The 13,039-nt window shown below is 54.6% G+C and overlaps 1 pseudogene; it reads left to right on the forward strand.

Moving 5' to 3' along the window:
- Positions 1–819: 819 nt before the first annotated feature.
- On the forward strand, positions 820–13,036 carry LOC133339246 (histidine ammonia-lyase-like; annotated as a pseudogene).
- The last annotated feature ends 3 nt before the right edge of the window (positions 13,037–13,039 follow it).

Here is a 13,039-nt window from a genome sequence, read left to right on the forward strand (position 1 = left end):
CAATATTGTGACCCAACGATCCGTCAATACTAGTTTGTTCCAGTGAAGGGGGTGGACAAGGAGAGAGACAGAGAGAGAGCGAAAGCGTGGGTTGAGCACAAGAAGGAGGAGGAACAGATAGAGAGAGACAGACAGCTCCGAACTCTTTGTGGTTGACATGTCGGTTGTGTCGGACTGTCTTCACGGCGGAGGGTGCCCTGTGGTTTACAAGTGCTGCCACGAACGACGATGTTATAAAGGGGACACACAAACAACAGAGCAGCAACACTGTCGTAACTTCACGGTGTTAATGAGTTATACTGCCCCCAATAAATGGTCGCATGGATGAGGCGTCAAACCCGGCCACTGGGGTTCATCTAAGATCACAGCAATGTTTTGACAAGTCTGCGGACATGCGTTACGGTGTGATGCGCTTAGATGTCGTCTGCAGAAGCGTGGTTTTTGACGCGTGAAAGGTCAGGAATGTTTGCTGGTTAATTTCTGCGCTCATCGGATTCACGCAGGATTAAATACCGCGAAGACTGCCACTGCTGTCACACCTCCTGCACCGGTGTCACTTGTATAGGAGAGGTCTAGTGTGGAGACGTCTAGTGTGGAGACGTCTAGTGTAGAGGTCTCGTGTAGAGAGGTCTAGTGTGGAGAGGTCTAGTGTAGAGATTTAGTGTAGAGAGATCTAGTGTGCAGAGTTCTAGTGCAGAGGTTTAGTGTGGAGACGTCTAGTGTAGAAGTCTAGAGTGGAGGTCTCGTGTAGAGACATCTAGTGTAGAGAGTTCTAGTGTAGAGTTCTAGTGTAGAGAGTTCTAGTGTGGAGAGGTCTAGTGTGGAGACGTCTAGTGTAGAGGTCTAGTTTAGAGACATCTAGTGTAGAGACATCTAGTGTAGAAACATCTAGTGTGCAGAGTTATAGTGTAGAGGTTTAGTGTGGAGAGGTTCGTGAGTGGAGAGGGTCACCAGCAGCATGCGTTTCACGGCGAGGGTGCGTGGTGAGTGGTTGGCCGTCCCGGGCCGCGCTTCGGACTCGGTCTACTCGCTGGGGCTGGAGGCGCTCAAGCGGCACGTGAAGAACAAGCCGGACCACGGCGGCCTGGGGGCCCTGGCAGAGGTTCGCTTCACCGTCAGGAGGTGCCAGGGCCTCGGACTCCTGGACCAAGACGACCTGCTGGAGGACGTGCTGCAGGACAACGACTTCGTGGAGCTGGGTGAGGATGGACGCGGAGGAGGAGGGGGGCAGATGGGGATCGAGGCGAGCAGGGCTGAGATGGAAGGGAGGGAAATGTCAGTGTGGAAGGATTAGCGGATGAGTGCTGATGAAGTGAAGATCTGTATGGGGCGAGAGTACGGGTGACGTTAAGTGCTGACGAGGAGAGGGCCTGGTTGAGCGAGGTGAGAGTGAGGATGAGGTGAGGGTTTGAAAGAGGGAGATGAGTGAACGAGGTGTAGATTTGGATGAGTTGAGGGTCGAGATGAGGTGAGGGTGTAACTGAGGTGAGGTGTCTGGATGAGGTGAGCGAGAGCCATAGATGGCCGATGATGATGTTTACCTCCCAATGTTGCAGTGCTGGAGGGGGAGGCCATGTCGGACACGTTCTCTCGATTGGAGGATGAGAGGCTGCAGCCCTGGTGAGATAACGTGTCCATTGAGAATACTCACAGTAAGCAGTGCATCACCGCGTGGTATAGAGAACGACCCCCATGGTGTTAACCACGGAATTGTTGAGATCACTTCAAATGACCTCTTTTAGTTGCACACTCAGGTGCACACTTTCCCAATGTCCCAGTGTTGATTTGAGAGAGATTTTGCGTGGCAATCAAACTCAATACTGCAAATTTAGTAAAATTAAGCGACAAACCAAATAAAATTAATGTGGTGGGTTTTTTTTTGTGTCTGCAGTTATTGGTGACAGGTCTGAGCCATCAACGCTACCAAAGAGCCTAGTTTAATTCTGGAGATTTCACATGGAAAAATTCAACTTGGGATGGGTGAATTCAACTTGGGATGGGTGAATGGAACTTGGGATAGTTGAATGCAACTAGGGATGGGTGAATGTAACTGGGATGGGTGAATGCAACTGGGATGGGTGAATGCAACTGGGATGGGTGAATGGAACTTGGAATGAGTGAATTCAACTTGTCAACGCAATGTCTTGTTGCAGGAACATCACTTACAAGGAGCCAGAAGAGGTGACGTCACACACACTCACCTTCTGACACTCAACCCACACTGTGGAGGATGGGGCCAAGTGTGTGTGTGCGTTGTCTTTGTGCATGTGTGTAAAGTATGTCTATATATGTTCTATATAATGTGTGTGATGTGTGTTTGGCAACTGCTTGATGAAGCGTCATACCCAATTCTTAAATGCGTATTAATTGCTCTCCAATGCACCGGTGTGGCTGTCCACCCACACCATTGTGCAGAAGCGGTGACACATTGACTTTACTGATTGCCTGTGTTGGGTGGAAGAGGCTTTAACAACACACATTATACTTGCGTGCTCTCATCCAATAATACAGCGATGAATCACTACGCGTATGTTTGTGTATTAATGACCCTATCTCCAACTTGGCCTGCCTCTCCAAGGTCCTGGGACGTATAGTCTTCTCCCAACTCCGTAACCAGCTCTCACACCACTCCCTGGATGAGCCCCGACATGTCAGCTTTCCGCCCTGGGCATGGCACTGAGACTGCCTGCGTGCAGCCTCTGTGGCTCCCTGTCGCCTCCTCAATCTCCTCGGCCTGTCCGCTGCCTGTGCTACCATCGATCACTCCATCCTCCTCCACCGCTCCCCTCCTGCACGGTCTATCTCCACGGTGCCAACCGCCTGCATACCCAGCAGCTTTTCCTTCTCTCCCCCACGTGGTCACTTGTGGTGCCCCCCCCCCCCTCGCCAATATGATTCACGAGCACAGCGTCAACTTCTACGCGCATGCCGATGACTCCCAACTTGACCTTCTGCCTTCACCATTCACCCCCCTCCCATCCCCCCCCAGAGCCACGGAAGTGCTGTCCGACTGTGGGATGAGGTTCAACTTCCCTCGGCTCGATGTCAGCACGATTGAAGCGATCGTTTTTGGCTCTCGTCGGAATTCGCGCGACTCTGGACCGGACTCTCCTTCAACCTTCTCGCCTGCTCCCTCACCCTGAGCCCACTTGTCTTCCTTTGGCCACTTTCGGCGGCCGGTCTTTTAGCGACTACATCCCACCTCGTGTACGTCCCTACTCAGGCAACCCCATCTGGTTCTCTCTCCAACACTTTCATTTTTGTTTAACACGTAGGCTTTTGTGACCAATATCCATAATATAGGTTTTTTTTTGCGGGGGGGGGGGGGGAGTTAGATCGCGAGACTATGAATGTGTCGTTAAACCCGCCGCCACCCGACACAGCCAACTAGTAAGGCTTGTCACGTAAACAGAACGTGGCCAATTCGTTACTAGTACAGCACCACCGGTGTTTGGAGAGCAAAGCCACAATATTTATAATCTGAGTACGACGTTTTGCCAGTATCTACAACTAGCACCATCAGGCGGACAGCACCCAGATTTGTGGAGATATCCTCCTGTTTCGTTCCTTAAATAGAAGGGTAGATGTGATGGCGTCACTTGTGAGCCCCCTCCCACCCCCATGAAGGGTTTCTCACCTCTGGGGTGCGTCACACCTCCTATTTTTATCTCTGCTGAAACGCTTATTACGTTCTGGTCGCATTATGAATATAAGTTGTCGTTGTGTATATCCGCGTGTGTGCGTGTGTGTATGTGTCCTCGCTTTGCAGTTTCTGAGCTTGGATGGCAACAGTTTGAGCACTCGGGAACTGCTGCGTCTCGGCAAAAGCCACTTCAAGATCAAGGTGAGGCCCACAGGGCAGGTCACCAGGTCACCAGGTCATTGGGTTGCAGGCCAATGAGTCGGCAGGTCACGAGGACACGGGCAGACACCGTGGGGTTCACCTTGCTCCACTGCATCGTGGGGCATTGCTCCACCTCCATCGTGGAGCCTTGCTCCATCGTGGGGCTTGCCTCACCCAGCTCCGCCGTGGGGCACTGCTCCACCATGAGGCTTCCCTCCGCCGTGGGGCCACTCATGCTGCCCCTGTGTCTCCTCAGCTCACGGAGGAGGCCCAGGTCAGGATCAGGAAATCGCGCGAGCTGCTGGAGACGATCATCCAGGAGAACAAAGGTCAGCCCAGGGTCACACCAAAGGTCACACCAAAGGTCACGCTGAACACGGTCGTGCCGCAGTTTGTCAAGGTTACACTGAACGCGTTTAGAGTGTCACTGTGTCACACCTGCACTGAACACGTGGTGTCACCGTGTCACACCTGCACTGAACACGTGGTGTCACAGTGTCACACCTGCACTGAACACGTGTGAAGTGTCACCGTGTCACACCTGCACCCGTGTGTGCGCCACAGTGGTTTACGGAATCACGACGGGATTTGGCAAGTTTGCCCGCACGGTCATCCCAAGCAACAAGCTCAAGTGAGGAAGCATCACGCAGCATCACACCACTAACACCGCACAGCGTCACCTATCATCGCAACACAAATACAGCACGACACAGCACAGAAACACATCCTGCCGACCCCACGTGCTGATGTCGTTCATCTGCCTTTGCAGGGAGCTGCAGGAAAACGTCATCCGCTCCTCTGCTGCGGGTAAGGAGCCGGGGTCGTCTGCCCGATGTGGGGCACCGATTTGGCAGCACACACACACACACGCGTGGGATCAGCCACACGTGAACTGGGCGCGTGACGCCACGTGTCTGTCGCGGTGGTGCAGGAGTGGGGAAGCCCCTCCCGCCGGAGCGGACCCGCATGCTGCTCGCACTGCGGATCAACGTCCTGGCCAAGGGCTACAGCGGCATCTCCCCAGAATCCATCAGCCGCTTGATCAGCGCATTCAACGGTGACGCCGTGCCCCGAGCTGTCTCCAGCATCGCGGCCTTCAGCGTCGACATCTCCAGCGTCACGATCTCCAGCATCACCATCTCTAAAATCACGATCTCTAGAATCGTGATCTAGAAGCACGATCTCCAGCATCACGATCTCTAGAATCACCATCTCCAGCATCACGATCTCCAGAATCACGATCTCCAGCATCAACATCTCCAGCATCACAATCTCTAGAATCACGATCTCCAGCATCACGATCTCTAAAATCACGATCTCCAGCATCACGATCTCCAGAATCACGATCTCTAGCATCAACATCTCAGCATCACGATCTCTAGAATCACGATCTCCAGCATCACGATCTCTAAAATCACGATCTCTAGAATCACGATCTCCAGCATCACGATCTCTAAAATCACGATCTCCAGCATCACGATCTCCAGAATCACGATCTCTAGCATCAACATCTCAGCATCACGATCTCTAGAATCACGATCTCCCGCGTCACAATCTCTATAAATCACGATCTCCAGTATCACGATCTCCAGAATCACGATCTCCAGAATCACGATCTCCAGCACCACGATCTCCCGCGTCACAATCTCTATAAATCACGATCTCCAGTATCACGGCCTCGAGCGTCACAGCTTTCACAGACGAGCCGAGAGTGTCAGCGCCTCGCGTCACGAGTGCGTGCGTGCGTGTGCGCGTGCAGCGTCGTGTCTGCCCTACGTGCCGGAGAAGGGCACGGTGGGGGCGAGCGGGGACCTGGCCCCCCTGGCGCACCTCGCGCTCGGCCTCATGGGGGAGGGGAAGATGTGGTCGCCCAGGAGCGGTTGGGCTGATGCGAAATACGTACGCCACGCGAGAACACACACGTGCACACACACGCACGCACGCACGAATGCACACACGCGCACGCGCGCATACACCAGTCTCAACGACAATGTGTATATTAATAGAACATGTTTTTTTTCACGGTCACCACAAGTGGATGTGGTTGTTTCCTTGCACAAAAAGGTATCCCATGATATAGCTGCTGCTTACCGTGGGCTATAAGTGCTCCAATGCGTGCATTGTCCTTGTGCTGTTCGCTTTTTGGCGTAGTTCTCTGGGAGACGAGGCCCTAAAGAAGGCTGCTGCTGTCTGTGGTGTAGGCCAATCCGTTTCAAAGACAATGCATCATCATATTATCAGATCATGTTTGTTTGCATGTTCACCACAATTACCATGTGTGGTTAATCCTTGTGTAATGACATGATGACACCTACTGGGTGGGAAAGGGAAGCACGGGTATGGGCACGGTCAAGACGACATCCAATCAGAGAGGCAGAGGTATCTGGGGCGAAGGTAGTTGGTGGGGTTTGCCGAGATCCGGGAACCTGCTCAGAGGTTCCACGAGAGGGTGTGGCCGGAGGTGGGGCCTAGCAACGCCGAGAGAGAAATCAGGGGGAGCGGACCCGGGGCTCGGGGCTCATGTGTGGGGTCCTGGGTCCTGGCTGCGTCGCTGCTCGCCGACATCTCTCTCCGTCGTCCGGCCACGTGGAAGATCTCCTGCGTGGTTTCCGTCGCCGTCATCGTCACGCCACCAGCCAGCGGCGTAGCCGAGTGAGGGCGGTGGGACCACGCCGAGTGATCGACCGTGTGTGTAGCCAGTAGAGACATCTCAACACAACTCCCGTTATATTGCCGGAAAGGGTAAAACCACCTATTATTTTTTATACTTTTGTAATGTGAGGTTATATCCGGGTCGTTGATGGATTACAACTCGTCACGATGATTGGCTCTGCCGGTCCTGGTCCATAGCCAATGGGGGAAGCCTAGGGGCGTGGCCCTGACGTAATGGAAAGGTGACAGCTGTTTGTAGAGGATTGGTTCTGCTGGCTTTAGCCACAGCCAATGGGGAGACGAGTCAGGGGCGTGGTCCCGGGAGCCTACGGTGGAGTCTGGAAGATTCCATAGAGGCTAACCAGGATTGGTGGAAATGTACCACGTGACCCGGGTATTAAATAGGGGTGGAGACGAACAACACGTGGTCAGAACTGGAACGAAGGGGAGAGGCCACGCGAGAGCGGGGGTCCAGGCTGCCACGTGGCTGCGCGCGTCTCTCTCTTCTATCCCTCTCACGCTGCCTGTCAGCAGCGTGAAGGAGTGCTGTAATGAAAGACGAATAAAGACCGGATTCCAGAAGTCGCTTCAACGACCTTTATTACACTTTCATACTGGCAACAACAAAAATAGGTTCCATGACGTTATATTTACACACGCCTAGTCGTTGACCTGAAGATGGCTTAAGTCTTTGGTTCTTTCGGTAAAGTCACGTATAAAGATACAATAATAAATTAAATAATAGCATACTACGACGTTTCGATGTGCGTACGTGCAGGTTTGTTGTGCATCAACACGCGTGCCGCGCGTCACGCAATGCAACCTTCTTGATCTACTCGCCGTGAAAATTGTAAAAAGGAAGGCGCAGCAACTGACGATGGTGTCTCTTTCAGGTGCTGCGCACCCACGGACTGTCTCCATTGTCGATTCAACCAAAGGAGGTCGAGCAATGCTATCACGACAGCGGCCTTTCTGCCTGACACTGTTGTATAACAAGGCAGCAACACGGGATGGCTTGTCACATATCCCCCCCCTCAGCAAATTGACTTTCATGTGTCTCTATGCGTGTTGTGGGGAGCGGTAGCGCAGTGCACTACGAATCCGGTGACCCGAGTTCGATTCCTACTCACAGCCAGCACAAGTAACGATGATCTATACCGGCCCAGGGATTCCCCTAAGTCGACTCAGCCTGAAATAAGTGCCTGATCTGTGTGTGTGAGATACGCACACTTGCAGTACTTACCCCGGCAGTCTGTTCAGGCTGTTCAGTGGATCTTTGGACTTGTGATGGTGTGTGTGGACGTGAGTCATGGGGGTATTAAGCGTGGTACTAACCACTCGTAGATTCTCACGGAAATGTACGCAGTCCCTTTACATGAATCCTGTGGGGAACTGGAAATGTGACAAATCTTGGCCTTTTGGTACTCGGAGCCCTGGTCTCCATTCACCGACCTCCATGAAACATTTATTTTGCAGAAATGAACACACAAGAGTCTGTTTTTATTGCACGAGATTTGTTTTCCCCGGGTCACTGAGCGAAGTTCCGCCATCCTCTGACTTGCCCCCCCCCACCTTATCCCTCTTTTTTAGGGCCTGGCCCTCATCAACGGGACCCAGATGATCACGGCGCTGGGGGCGGAGGCCGTGGAGCGGGCGGCCTCCATCGCCCGGCAGGCGGACGTGATCGCGGCGCTCACCCTGGAGGTGCTCAAGGGCACCACCAACGCGTTCGACAGCGGTGAGCTCCGTGGGAGGACGGGGCCGTGGTTTGTCGCGGCCACCTCCCAGGTGAACGCGAGGAACCATCTCCGTTGCCGGCGGTAATTTGAAACTAAAACTGTTTTTTTTATTTGGCTAGGTGAAGCCACACTGAGCTATATACAGCTCTTCTTCATAAGCGGCCTTATTGAGCTATCACAAATGATAGCTCAACTTAGTGGTCTATCATGTGGACATTTATATCAGCCAAATATTCTCGGCCGCAAATTTCTAAATTTCAAAAACCGGAGGACCCGGAGAAAAATCCACGCGACCACGGCTAGAGAGACACGCAAACTCCAAATATACAGCAGCCGGCATCGGGGTCAGGATCGAACCCACGACCTCCTGTTTCCCAGGCGAGGGGGTTAACACCTCGCCACCGCAGCCAGATGATGGAGAGGCTGCCACTGTTTCTGTGAAGAGTGGCAAAAGCGATCGGTCGTCCACTCAGCCTCGCGGCCAATCTCGCGTAGCGCACGGACGTCGGGGTGACTGTGGCCGGCGAGCGTAACGCGTGCCCTCTCCGACAGACATCCACGAGCTGCGTCCTCACCCGGGCAGAAGGAGGTGGCTTTCCGCTTCCGCTCCCTGCTCGACTCGGACCACCACCCGTCCCAGATCGCCGGTCTCCAACGCGCCCCACCACACCAACCCACAGCCTGCTCCACCACCACCGCCACCGCACCAACTCAATACCCCACACGCCTCCAATCCCTGCACCGCAAACGCTTTCTCACCGTCTCATCCGTGGCCGCCGCACTCAAATCAGTGGAAGTTTGAGTCACGCGGCCCAAACCCCTGCGGGTGATCTGAGTAACGCGTGGATTGTGCCGTCCCACAGAGAGCCACAGGTTCTGTGACCGGGTCCAGGACGCGTACACGCTGCGCTGCTGCCCACAGGTGCCCAGCGCTTGCCTCCATGCCTGTGTCCGCACACTCGAGCACGTGTGTTTGCTTAGCGAGTGCGTGAGACGCGTGTGCGTCTGTCTCTGTGCGAGTGAGACACGTGTCTGTCTTTCCTTGTCAGAGCCACACCTGGTTGTGGCCGGGTGCAGGATGCAGTGACTTGTGAATGACACTGCCCACTGCTGCCCTGTGAGCTGGCCCCCTTCTGCCCTGTGTCCTGTGTTGTCGTCCAGGTGCATGGCATCGTGAATGACACCATCAGCTTTGTGCAGAAAGTCATCCAGACGGAGATGAACAGCGCGACCGACAATCCCGTATCCACACACCTGCCGCTCGCAGACACCATCAGCTCACACACCACAACAACAACCGCCATTCGCCACGAACTGGCGGTGACATCACCACGACGCCTGTGCCAGGCCAGGTGCACTTTAAGGCCACGTGAAGTGTCGAACGCCCGCTGGCAGGATGTTACGGGACTGTCCCAAGTCCCATGGGTTGACTGATTGAGAAGAATCCAGGCCACCAACATGAAGGTGCTTCATGATTGTGAGCAGAAAGTCAGGGACTACGAAAAGCACAAATAACAATCCAGAGCCCAGGCCTATTGATGGCATCATAGGCCTTGACCAGGTCAATAAAGCAGAGATGTATGTCCTGTGAGCAGATGGACAGAGAATGTGGCACCTGTGCAGGACCGCCCTTTCCTGAAACCACATTGGGGCTCTGCAAGCCTCTCCTCAGCGTGCCTGGCAAGGCGATGTTGAATATTTCCCAGGACGTTTCCCGCACACTGTGGTTGTTACAGTCTGTGCGGCCCCCCTTCTTAAAGGGGGCGATCACCAGGGCATCCTTCCCATCTTGCAGAACCCATCCAGTGGTACAGACTGTTATAATGATGTCATATCGGGCACTCTGCACACAATGCCACCCTCCCTGAGCAATTTGCTTGGGAGATCATACTCTGCCCACTGCTTTTCCTGGTCTCAGACTTGCTGAACAGATGTCACTTCAGCCAGCCACTCACAGCAGGTGACTACTTCCAATAATTGAGGCAACATATATATACACACCAGCAACAGACACAAAAACACCACCAACAACACCTATACACCAGTGACACACGCACACACACGAGCACACACACGCACACATCAGCCTCACGATCCTTGACAGCAGCGCGAGATGGTGTTTTACGAGCGAGGTGAGACCATCTCTGGGGGCAACTTCCACGGAGAATACCCTGCGAAGGTCAGTCACCTCCTCTCCTTCATAATCACACATTTATAATAACGCGATCTAAACCCAAAACGTTGATTATGAATAATATTGGTCGCGAAAGCCTACGTGTTAAACTGACCTCCTCTCCTCTCACACGGCGGGCAGTTGACGGGCAACGTCTCTCTGCCCGCGTGGTAGGTTGCATGAGCTTGAGCTCTCGTCAGCTCAATAAAACTGAAGCAATAATTTTTTGGTTCTCGTCACCTTTTGCTTGACTCTGGCCATTCCCCGTGTGGCGGTGCGGTGGGCCCGTTGCGCCAGGTGCTGGACTACTTGGCGATCGGAGTGCACGAGTTGGCGGCCATCAGCGAGCGGAGGATCGAGCGGCTGTGCAACCCGTCCTGAGCGAGCTGCCCGCGTTCCTCGTCAACGAAGGAGGCCTCAACTCGGGCTTCATGGTCGCGCACTGCACCGCCGCCTCGCTCGGTACGCAGGGGCACGCGCGGACGCCTCGTGGACAGCGTCTCATCCACCAATGCGGGAACGCGGATTAGGACGGGGGGACGGGTCCGTGCGTGGCCCGTGTGACTGCGGGATGTGCGGATGTGCGGCCGTGGTGTCTCCGGTCCCCGCAGTGTCGGAGAACAAGTGTCTGTGCCACCCTTCGTCCGTCGACTCCCTCTCCACCAGCGCGGCCACCGAGGACCACGTGTCCATGGGCGGCTGGGCCGCGCGCAAGGCCCTGCGCGTCATCGAGCACGTGGAGCAGGGTGTGAAGCACTCTGCAGCGTACACACACACCGTGCACACGCACATAGTGTACACACGCTGTGTAGACACACACACAGTGTATACACACATAGTGTACACACACACATAGTGTACACACACATAGTGTACACACACACACCGTGTACACACGCATAGTGTACACACACACACACTGTGACACACGCATAGTGTACACACGCTGTGTAGAACACACACACAGTGTATACACACATAGTGTACACACACACACACACTGTGTACACACGCATAGTGTAGACACACACACGTGTATACACGCATAGTGTACACACACACACACCGTGTATACACGCATAGTGTACACACACACACCGTGTACACACGCATAGTGTACACACACTGTGTATACACACTGTGTAGACACACACACTGTGTATACACTCATAGTGTACACACACACTATGTACACAACTCATAGTGTACACACACACACCGTGTATACACACATAGTGTACCTACACACACACCGTGTACACACGCATAGTGTACACACACACCGTGTACACACGTGTAATGCGAGCGTAAATGGGGTTGTTGCTGGGCTCTGGCCCAATCACACGGCCCGGGGTATTGGGGGGCGGAGCCTGGTCTGCGGGGCGTGTGGGAGGGGCCACCGTTCACCTCGGCTCCAATGGGAGGCGAGGTGAATGGGGGCGGAGCCAGCAAGGCAGTATGGGAATTCCGGATATGACGATCCGGAAGGGAGGAGGTCAGGGTCACGTGGGGGGGAATGTATATAAGTGGGAGCCCAGAAGAGATCGGGGTCAGTTGGGGAAGTTAAGAGGCTGAGCCACGTTGGGTGATGAGAGATCCGCGCCATCGGCCACGTGGCCGAAGGACCTCAGCACGCCGTCGGCCAGCGGTGTGCGGAGTGCGGGAGTGGAGGAGCTAACGGAGAAGCGTGCGCGCGCGCGAGAGAAGACGCTGGTCCCTTGTCAGGACCAGCGGGGTGTGAGGAGTGGAGGAGCTGACGAGGGAGCGCGTGCGGGGCGCGCGCGAGACGACGCTGGTCTACGGAGGAAACCAGCGGGGTGCGGAGAAAGAACCTAAATAAAAGACCAACGGAGACCAGCACTGCCTGACGGAGTCTTTTATTACACACGCATAGTGTACACACACACTGTGATACACACTGTGTAAACACACACACACACACCGTGTATACACGCATAGTGTACACACACACTATGTATACACACATAGTGTACACACACACTGTGTATACACACATAGTGTACACACACACTGTGTACACACTGTGTAGACACACACACAACCGTGTATACACACTGTGTGTGTCTACACAAACCTTGTAACACACACAGTGTCACGTCCCGCTCACGTATCCATGTGCCACGTGTGTCTCTGCATTGTTGGCCATCGAGATGCTGGCCGGTGCCAGGGCATCGAGTTCCTGCGGCCTCTGCGCACGACCACCCCGCTGGAGAAAGTTACGACCTGGTCCGCAGCAGCGTCAGGTACGACGAGCGAGGCCGCGCAGGCAGCGGCTGCGTGTCCCACCCCACGCAAGCGCGGCGGTGTCGTCGCTGCCACTTCATAGCAACGGTGGTTGTTGTTGTGCAGTGTGTGCGACTGGACGTGTGCGTGTGCGTGCGTCGCAGGCCCTGGATAAAGGACCGCTTCATGGCTCCGGACATAGAGGGGCACCGGATGCTCGTGGAGGAGAGAAGGTAGGAGCAGCACATAACGGAGGTGCTCCGTCGGGTCCTCTCGTCCTCTTCGAGGAGGCTCACGCCGACGCGCCGTCTGTGTGCCCCTTGCAGGTGTGGCAGGGGGCCGAGCCGTACATCAACTGCTACCGGCTCAAGGACCTGCCCGAGTCGA

This window comes from Lethenteron reissneri, unplaced genomic scaffold (genome assembly GCF_015708825.2).
Source record: "Lethenteron reissneri isolate LAM-NWPU_2019-01 unplaced genomic scaffold, ASM1570882v1 scaffold_1697, whole genome shotgun sequence".
Taxonomy (NCBI): domain Eukaryota; kingdom Metazoa; phylum Chordata; class Hyperoartia; order Petromyzontiformes; family Petromyzontidae; genus Lethenteron; species Lethenteron reissneri.